Here is a 10,868-nt window from a genome sequence, read left to right as displayed (position 1 = left end):
GTTAAAGGCTGAGCTGAAGTCCACAAACAGGATCCTCACATAAGTCCCTGGTCTGTCTAGATGTTGCAAAACATAATGCAGAATATGGCAGAATATGGCAGAATATAATGCACAATATAGCTGTGGCTATAACAATAACAACTCAATATATATATATATTTTTTTTTTATTAGCTGCAAAGAGCATGAAGCCATCAAAATTCAACTATTATTTAATAGTTTATGCCTACACAAAAATGACAGTGACCGCCCGTTACTGTCATTTTAATAATTTAATCAAATTTTTATTTTGAAAAAAATCACAAAAAAGGCAAAAAAGATTACAATTGTAAAGACATTTTTGTTTGTTATATAAACAAAGGTGCGACTTACTTTACTTCTGTATTGTAATTTATTTCAGAGGTAAATAACTTATCGAACAAGAAAGAAAACATAGGACTCCACCCTGATTTAGTCATGAATGTCTACGTCCTTACTGACTGCCAATTCCTTCTCCACGCACGCAATTCATCTCCAAAAGTGGATGGCAGGTGAATACTTTCACGTTTGAAAGATGTTCTGTCAACAGCTTTGTGATTATTTTCTTTTTTGTGTGTGTGTGACTGCATGAGTAGAAATATGATGCTTAAAAGGTATCACATCAAAACATAAGCACAGACATTGATTCAGTGTGCATACAATGGACACTTTACTGTCCCATGAAGCCATAGGAGAGGATTTGTAAATGGCAGTGAAGCGATGCAACTGATGACAGTGACAACATGATATATAGTACGTCCAGATTACATATAGAACATACTTCTTTAGCAGTCATGAAGTAACTTATTCAAAATAAGTACCAAGGGAGTACGCGATTTTGGATGAAGCCACTGTGATTGGGTCCCTGACATGTCCTGGCCTAATGAAAATTGCCTAAAATGTCAGGATTTTCCCCTATTGACATGCTTTGCATTTTTGAAAAGTTTCGCATACTCATAACAACTTTGTCAAAACAATCCCCATTGATTATTAGCTGCAAAGAGCATGAAACAATCCAAATTAAACTATTATTTAATAGTTTATGCCTACACAAAAAAAATAAAATAAATTATTGTTCAGCCTGTTACTGTCATTTTAATAATTTAATCGTTTTTTTTTTAATCACAAAAAAGGCAAAAAAATATTACAACTGTAAAGACATTTTTGTTTGTTATATTAGTTAAATGACTTATCGAACAAGGAAGAAAACATAGGACTCCACCCTGATTGAGTCGTCAATGTCTACATCATTACTGACTGCAATTTCCTAAGGCAACTTTGACAGACTCACGCAATTCATCTCCAAAAGTGGATGACAGGTGAATACTTTCAAATTTAAAAGCTGTTCTGTGAACAGCTTTGTAATCATTTTCTGTTTTTGTGTGTGACTGCATGAGTAGAAATATGTTGCTTACAAAGTTATCACATCAAAACACATACGAAAAAAGCACAGACACTGATTACACCCGAATAAAAATGCTTCTTACTCATATTCAAATTTCCTTCAAAAACAGTAATATAATAATTTTAATTTCTTGTCAAAATTCTATATATTATATTATATATTATATATAGTTACCCATTTGTCTACTTCAATAAAACATATTAGTAATTGTTTTGAGTTTGTGTGATCAGTCATATTGAATAAAGGGTAAAGGTCAAAGATCATTACATCCTGAATGGTTAAAATGTGTTTTTATGATCTGTCCACTGCAGGACATCACATATAAGAGTGTTAAAGATGTTTTCACATCCAAAAAGCAGCATATTTGTAATACTGTAACAATAATAGATAGTAATATCTAGTATTACGATGTGTTGCATTCATTATCTGTATAAAATTATCTCATTTATATTTTTAAAAAGGTATAAATCAATTATAAACTTCATAACCATATAAGACTGACTTTGTAAACCTAACAGTCATTTAATAAGACGCTTAGTTCTTTGCAACTAAGTCATATACAAATATTTGGCATAGAGATGGTCACAAGGTATAATAATTAGTGTTGAAACTTCCCCTTCATGAGCAGCAAATTAAAATCCTGTTTAGTGTTAAACTGTTTAGTGTTTCAGATTTTGAAGGTTATGAAATTAATGGCACTGACTTGTTTCTGACTTGTGTTGCTCAATACGGTCAAGTAGCGTCAACTTAATTACAATACTTTTCTAAACAGTTTGGCTGGAAGTTAAAATAAATAAATAAATAAATAAATAAAAACTGATCACATATTTTGACATTCAAGCTAAATATTGATGGAAATTCAATTTCATGTGAATTTTATATTACATTTACATGAAATGTATGTTTTGTTGTCAAAATGTACATTACCAAATCACATGCTGTCATTTAAAGGTACTGTAATAAATGTGAGGTTATGATAGGGCAGTGTTTCCTAACCCTGTTCCTGCTGGCACACCAACTGAACACAGGATTTCTCCCATATCTGATTCTTTTTAGGTCTTTGATTTTCTATTAATCTGATGATGAATGGAATCAGCTGTTTTTAATTAATGAAGAGTTTGAAAAGGTGTCCTGTTGGTGTGCCTCCAGGAACAGGGTTGGGAAACACTGGCTGCATCCAAAATTGCATACTTCCCTACTATATACAGTCTGTGAAAATAAGTATGTGACAAAAGAAGTATGTCCAAATTCACAGTACTAATAAAAAAGCAGGCAAAAAGTACTTGGATGACTTACTGCTTCTGTTGAGATTCTTCAGTGTGCATACAATGTACACTTTACTGTTCCATGAGGCCACGGGAGAGGATTTGTGAATGGCAGTGAAGCGATGCAACTGATGCTAGACAGTGACGACATGACGAATATAGTATGTCATGATTACATTCATACTATACATACTTCTTTAGCAGTCATGAAGTAATTACTTATTGAAAATAAGTACCTACTCAAAAGAGTATGCAACATGTCCTGGCCTAATCAAAAAAAAAATGCCTAAAATGTCCAGATTTTCCCCTATTGACATGCTTTGCATTTTTGAAAGTTTTGCATACTGATAACAACTTTGTCAAAACAATCCTCCTTCACACATATAAGCAAATGGGACTAAAAATGCTGTGTTATTCATGTCAGGCCAGTTTATATATTTGCATTTACATTTACATTTACATTTACGTTTACATTTATTCATTTGGCAGATGTTTTTTATCCAAAGTGACTTACAGTTGAGGAATACAACAAGCGATTTATCAAAATATGGCAATAAACACGAGAAGTGCTCATTATACAAAGTTTCATTCTTCGTTCAAAGGAAGGGATAAAGGATAATAATCAAACAGAAAAAGTGAAGGCATAGAATTATTTTTGTTTTTTTAGGAGGATGCAGTTAGATGCTCACGGAAGAGATGAGTTTTCAGTTGTTTCTTGAAGATTGTGAGGGATTTGGCTGTTCAGATGGAGTTAGTTTGGTCATTTCACTAACAGGACGGTGAAAGAAAACGTCCTTGAGAGTGATTTTGTGCCTCTCTGTGATGGGACCACAAGCCGCCACTCGTTTACCGACCGCAGGCTTCTGGAGGGGATGTAGACTAACAGGGCACACACTGACACCTGATAGTCATCTCACTGATTAAAAACACCTCTGAACAGATTTCACCTTCAAATTAACAGCTAATCCTAGAGATTCACATACTTTTGCCACTCACAGATATGTAATATTGGATCATTTTCCTTTTCATTTTACATTTTCATTTGAACAAAGTATATATATTTTCATCTCATTTGTTTGATTGGGTTCTCTTTGTCAACTATCAGGACTTGCATGAAAATCTGATGATTATTTGGGTTATATTTATGTAGAAATATAGACAATTCTAAAGGGTTCACAAACTTTCAAGCAGCACTGTAGAGAAGAGGAGGGGTCCAAGAACTGATCCCTGAGGAACCCCAATGACCAGTTGGTGTGATTTGGATACCTCTCCTCCCCAAGTCACCTTGAAAAACCTACCTGTGAGGTAAGACTCGAACCAGTGGCGTAAAGTTCTGGTGATAAAAGAGGGTGTACAGAAGGATTTGATTATTAACCATGTCACACACAGCAGATAGATTCAGCAGAATGAGAACTGCAGATTTGGACTCAGCTCTTGCACTCTGTAGTGCTTCAGTGACTGACAGCAAGGCAGTTTCAGTTGAATGGCCACCTTTAAATCCAGATTGGTTATTGTCCAGCTGATTGTTCTGTGAGAGGAAGGAAGACACTTGGTTGAAAACAACGTGTTCATGTGATTTTGCTATTAAAGGGAGGAGAGACACAGGCCTGTAGTAGCTTTCAACAAGTGAGGTGTCTAGTGTAGGTTTTTTTAAGCAGTGGGGTTACCCGAGCCTGCTTGAATGTGGTGGAAAAAATGCCTGAGAGAAGAGATGTGTTTATGATGTATGTGAGTGAAGGCAGAAATGCAGGGGGAATAGCTTGTAGGTGATGTGAGGGGATTGGGTCTAGAGGGCAGGTGGTAGGGTGGCTGGAGAGAATAAGTTTAGAGACTTCATCTTCTGTAAGAGGAGAGAAGATGATCAGCTGTGTGAGTGTTTACTGTGAGTTCCTGGGTGAGTGGAACTGAGAACTGACTGCTGATGGATATGGTTTTGTTTGTGAAGTAATTAGCAAAATTAGCAACAAGACTTTCTTGATAGTATTTCACTCTTCCCTCAAGGTTTTACATGATTCCCAAGAGACAACCAAATAAAAAGGCCCAGGCCTTACCTCAGAATGCTGGTCTTTGTTGCAGTGCATGCTGGGATTTGTTTTGTTTTACTAGTCGTCTCTTAGATAGTTCACGTAAAAATAAAAATTCTGTCATCCTTTACTTACCCTCATGTCATTCTAAACCTATATAACTTTCTTTCTTCTGTGAAATATATAAAAGATATGTTGTTATAATAATGTTTCCAATGTTTTTGTCTATTCAAAGTGGCGTCCAAAATTATTTAATAACAGTAACAATAAAAATATCTTCTATGGCATCATGTTCATTCCCAAAAGAGTTTCATAAGGAAGGAATTGTAGTATCTGTCATGTATTTCTGTCATTATCAAGGAAAAGATTATCATCTAAAAATTGTTTGTTTGTTTAGATATAAGCAAATGAGAAATAAGCAAATAAGAAAATGTAGAGAATGTGGGGATTGCCAAAAAAGAACTGGAAAAAATGTGGTGTCCTTTAACAGGACTGGGCTAATTGTGTTCTCACACCTACACATGAATTCCAAGCTTTATAGAAATAGCATAGTTTACACTACTGAAATAGTTTACAAACATTTTGCGATCCTTCCAATTTCAAACTTCCTTTCCTGGGAAAAGTCACTGATACTCTTATACAATACAGTGAGAAATCAAGTTTCACTGAGTATAATCATATGATCATGGGGTTAAACTGACAAAAAAAATGGTTTATAAAATATTTTCACTCAGAAATTGCTAGTAAATTTCACAATTACAAAGAAATGGCAAGTTACATTGAATTAAACATCAAATTTTAAAGTAGAAAAACTTAAATAGTATTTTATTGTAAATCATACTTAAAAAATCATTGTTTTATTTACAACTTTGAAAAATAATTACAGTGTACACAATGTTTAATTGTCTATTTATATAAATAATAAAACCAGTTTTGGTTTAATAATAATAAAAATCATTTACAGTAGACAGTAAAGGCATACTACTAGGTTATCCGGCACTAATATGCATAATGTTTTAAACTTTTTTGGGTTTAAATATTTATATTTAAATTTAAACGCTGTAGTGGGGAGCTGGGGGAAGGAGTTGACCATTGGTATAAAATTACATTTCATGAACAAATTAAATGTATGTACAAACTTTCATTTGTAGCAGATAAATGAAAATGTCATCACAGTTTGATTTTTATTTTGTATAGAATATTAGCAAGTGTCACGTTGCACACAAACGAGGGACGAGGAGACACTGGAGAATATGTTGACAGGACTTTATTTTCATGAACCAAGGGAGACGAACACAGGAAGACGTTCACAGCGGACAGAGAACTAGGGACTGGGAACACTTTAAATACACACAGGAGGAGGGGATGACGAGACACACCTGGGATCAATGAACCATCATGGGGAACACCTGGGACAAATTAAACATGGGAAAGGAACACCTGGGGAGCAAGACACAGACAAAACATGGAACAGAGTCTGACAGCAAGTGGCCTGGTATCAACAAGTGCATTTATTTTAAAGAAACAGCACAAGCTTGTCATTTATTTATTTATTTAGAAATAAAAAAAAGTGTTCAAAACTAAAACAAAATCTATTTGGACACTTTAAATGTTGGTCAAACATTAGAGGAAAATGTTCATAGTTAATGTGATGACTTCATACGTATACAGCCACTAAAAATTAGAGACAAGCTGTTGCTATCTTTTGTAATCTAATTCAATGATAAGTGTCATAAAGTGCCCATATACTGCCCATTTAATATTTGAACACAAATCACATTTGAATTGTGCACTTAAAGAACATATTATATAATCAGAAGAATATTGAAGTAATATCCATGACAAAACTATTTTCATAATTATTCTCACTATATCAAATATCCCTGATGTTGCTAGTATTAAAGTATGGGGAATCCCCACAGACTGTATTTGCGGCACAAACAGAGTACAGGCCTTGTAGTGTCACATATCCTTACCCACTCTGACACCTACACACAGTACAGTGACATGCAGAGTCACGGTTTCACTCATACAAGTTTCGGTTTTGTTCAAGTGCAATAAAGGGAAGTACTTTGATTAAATCAAACAATCGGCACCGTAGGTGTGCATTTCCTGAAAAAGCGAAACAATGTTTAAAATCCAGAGCATTTAGTTACTGTAAGTGAAGTTTCTACATTCATTCACAAAGATTTTTAAACTAATCTTAAAACCTTTTGATCTGGTTACATGCCTTTCTTAATAATAAGTTTACATTTGGGTCAATGACAACTAGAGAGAAAGGGAAAAATGCTTTAAAAAATGTATTTCAAATTGAAAGTTGTACACTTTGTATTCATGTTGGTTTCATGTAGTTTTGAAAAACTGCTACGAATTTCAAGTTTAGTCAACATTACACCACAAATGCTGTTGACTTAGCTTAGTTTAAAGGAATAGATCAAGCAAAATGAAAATTCTGTCAATTACTCACATAAAGCCGTAACCTGTAGGACAATAGCGTGAGTAAATTACAGAATACCTTATACTAACTTATTGAGCCAATTTTATTTTTTATCTACTGAAGTAATTTAGAAATCTATTTATTAATGTCACTATTGGTACTACAGAGGAGAAATCCAATTATAATCCAGACTTATTTACAGATTTTTTCCCCTTTACTTTCACAACATTTTCAGTAACGTCAGGGGAGCTGTGTTTATTTCCTGTCATTCATTTCTAATTTCCTGTGTTTGCTCATTCAAATACACTCTCCAGTCCCCCATACAATATTCACAGTAAACTGCACTGTATTAATTATTTTAAATATCTTAAAATGCATCTTTAATGCAACCATAACACTTCATGGCATATAGTAGCAGATATCAAAGTGTTTGCAAAAGCAACCCAGAGAGTGTCTAGTCTGCTACAGCAGGATGCGATTGCATCACACCTTACAGTGTTGACTCATGTGCTTAAAATCCTTTTCATGCCATACCACACTAGAAAGGGAGTGTCGCTTTTACAAGTCACAACTTTATAATTACTCAGTTCACCATGTCAGGCAATGTAAACCTTATCAGACAGGAAGTACTGTATATCTGTGGGTGTGTCAGTATATATGTGTAAAGCTTTAAAAAGTAAATTAAAAACACTAAAGGTCAAAATGTTTTTACTCACTCACAGTATTAATAAGCCTTCAATTTACAATGCATCAGAATGCATAATAAGAAATAAGGCTGTCATTGGACGCAGAAATGTTCAAAGATAACTCTAAACAAATATTCTATTAACATCACTGGATTGAACATTCCATCATAAAAAAAACTTGCCAGAATGTTGCCAAAGTTCTGTGAATGCTCTCTGTTAGCTGGACCCCTCTTAACAACATTTCACATGAGATTGCATCAATTAGCAAACGACAATGATCCAATCAGTTCCTGATGGACAAAATCTAATCCTTCATTTTTCCTCTTTTGAGAAGCCAATCACTCTGATATACTGTATAGCCAAATTGTCTGTGAGCTGATTTCCAGCTACAAGGAGAAAAAGAAAAACAGATTATGCAGGAGGGAGATGCAGGGAACAGGGATTGGGTGTTCTGCAAAGAGAGTTGGAGGTAAATAATTTTGCAGTAACTGTTATGCTGATGTTGTGGCTGGTCAAGCAAATGTGCTTGTTTCTGTATGATATAATTGTTCATATATCTATTAAAATACTGATATTCTGGTTTCCTCCCCTAACTTCCCTCTGCCCTGTATCTTGGTCTCTCATTGGCTGTAGGTCATCGCCGATGTAGTTTTCAGTCAGAAATCATTGCACACAGCGTGATTGTGAATCGCCAACAGCTCCAGATATTTAGCATGCCAAATATTTCACGGGCGTCGGCGACATGTTGGTGATTCCCTCAGATCGCGTCTTTGATAATTCACACTGCCTGATTGTCACTCGCGTGAACGAGCACCGATTTGCCTCCGATTTCGGGCATTTGTCTGCGATTTCGCAAAACCTGTCGGCGAGTGAAAAATTGGGCTAAAATCATGCAGTGTGAACTCGGCATAACTCATTGTCAGAGCTCCACATCTCTGTATCATTTGAATCCTAAGCCTGTTTTTGTTAAATTGTTTGTTTGTTGTTTTGCACAGGTCTATGCAGTTTTATGTGTTTTATTTAATACGGAATCTATACTGACCTACAAGTGTGAGTAGCTATATATAGAGTATATTCTCCATTTGATTAAGCAATACATTGAGTGAATCTAAGTCATGACTCGAGCTCTTTACTCCTCTCCTAGTCACTGGATATTAGCTGGGTATTCGGCCTTCTAAGGTGATTGGTACCTTAACAGTACTTGTACAGTGCATCTTACAGTCTCTAAATATGTGTGGATAAATATGTGTCTTTCTAAACAAGGCTTTCAACATTTTGTTAGTGTTGGGGAGTACCTAGTTACATGTAACGGAATTACGTAATTTAATCGGTTAGTTGCTGAGAAAAAAAAATTGTAATTAAATTACAGTTACAAATGAAAATGTTAACGATTACAAAGGGGGTTAAATCTGAATATTTTCACACACCCACATACCGATTTCATTTAATTATTTTATAAATTGCATTGACTGCTCTAAAATATGAGACACCAATGTTTCAGGAGTTTAGGACAGAATAGGACACATACTTATTCGATAACTGTTTTATTTCCAATTTGGTTTATGTATATGCTTTATTTTTTTAGATTAACTGTTTTTTTTTCCCCACAGCATTGTTAGATTCCAGTGTTTCCAGTCATAACTATGCAAAGATTTGATTTCAAAAACAGTATCACAGCTATTAAACTATTTCTTGTTGTGATTTTAAATCTGTATTTAACCTCAGAATGATGAGAATTGGGGGGCCCGTTCGCCGCAGGGCTCCTTCAAGCGTGGGGCCTCGTGCGACCGCACCAGTTACACCCCCTTAAGGACAGCCCTGTGCACACCCCATCTTTCCCCAGTAATTTATAACAAAGTTTGACATTTTATAGATGGCATTTTACAATAATAGGAGAATGAAGTTTATTAACAACCAAATGTGATATTTCAGCACACTCACCCATCCACTGTAATGATGCCTGCTATGACTGATTTTCCATTCGTGGATTGACAAGTAGTGACTAATGACTGTATTGCATTGAAAAAAACACTCCAGTATTGAAATACTTTCATTATGACTATGATTAAGTTATTAAAGGCAGCAGTCACACAGGATATGCTGTTGCTTTTTTTCATAAAATAATACATTCTGTTCTACATTAATTTCTACATTCTGTTCTACATTCATTTCTAAGGTCTCTAAATGATCAGAATGATCAAAACTTTGCTGAAACTTTGTCGTTTGTGATTGATGGTTTATTCTTAGCAAGGCCTTTTAGTATGATTCTAAAAATGTCCCCCACTTCTGATTTTTATCAAAGAAACGTAACTTTTATATTGTTAGCAATATGTCAAGACAAACACTTACTGGACTGAAGCAACTTAGGTTATTATCCATATATACAGGTGCATCTCAATAAATTAGAATGTCGTGGAAAAGTTCATTTATTTCAGTAATTCAACTCAAATTGTGAAACTCGTGTATTAAATAAATTCAATGCACACAGACTGAAGTAGTTTAAGTCTTTGGTTCTTTTAATTGTGATGATTTTGGCTCACATTTAACAAAAACCCACCAATTCACTATCTCAACAAATTAGAATATGGTGACATGCCAATCAGCTAATCAACTCAAAACACCTGCAAAGGTTTCCTGAGCCTTCAAAATGGTCTCTCAGTTTGGTTCACTAGGCTACACAATCATGGGGAAGACTGCTGATCTGACAGTTGTCCAGAAGACAATCATTGACACCCTTCACAAGGAGGGTAAGCCACAAACATTCATTGCCAAAGAAGCTGGCTGTTCACAGAGTGCTGTATCCAAGCATGTTAACAGAAAGTTGAGCGGAAGGAAAAAGTGTGGAAGAAAAAGATGCAAAACCAACCGAGAGAACCGCAGCCTTATGAGGATTGTCAAGCAAAATCGATTCAAAAATTTGAGTGAACTTCACAAGGAATGAACTGAGGCTGGGGTCAAGGCATCAAAAGCCACCACACACAGACGTGTCAAGGAACTTAGCTACAGTTGTTGTATTCCTCTTGTTAAGCCACTC

At 35.0% G+C, this 10,868-nt stretch overlaps 1 protein-coding gene across 1 annotated transcript in view; it reads right to left on the bottom strand.

Annotated features, from left to right (window-relative positions):
- Nucleotides 1-3,796: 3,796 nt before the first annotated feature.
- The window catches only part of LOC107703151 (uncharacterized), a 19,047-nt gene continuing 11,975 nt past the window's right edge, over nt 3,797-10,868 (bottom strand). The window contains exons 6-7 of the mRNA XM_016505684.1: nt 3,933-3,953; nt 3,797-3,807 (exon numbers count right to left, since the gene is read on the bottom strand). The gene's annotated coding sequence lies outside the window, so the exon portion shown is untranslated. The remainder of the gene's footprint in view (nt 3,808-3,932; nt 3,954-10,868) is intronic.

The sequence above is a fragment of the Sinocyclocheilus anshuiensis genome, unplaced genomic scaffold, assembly GCF_001515605.1.
Source record: "Sinocyclocheilus anshuiensis isolate Anshui unplaced genomic scaffold, SAMN03320099.WGS_v1.1 scaffold794, whole genome shotgun sequence".
NCBI classification, from domain to species: Eukaryota; Metazoa; Chordata; class Actinopteri; order Cypriniformes; family Cyprinidae; genus Sinocyclocheilus; species Sinocyclocheilus anshuiensis.
The sequence above is the reverse complement of the archived record's forward strand: the minus strand, read 5'-3'. Positions and strand labels throughout refer to the sequence as shown.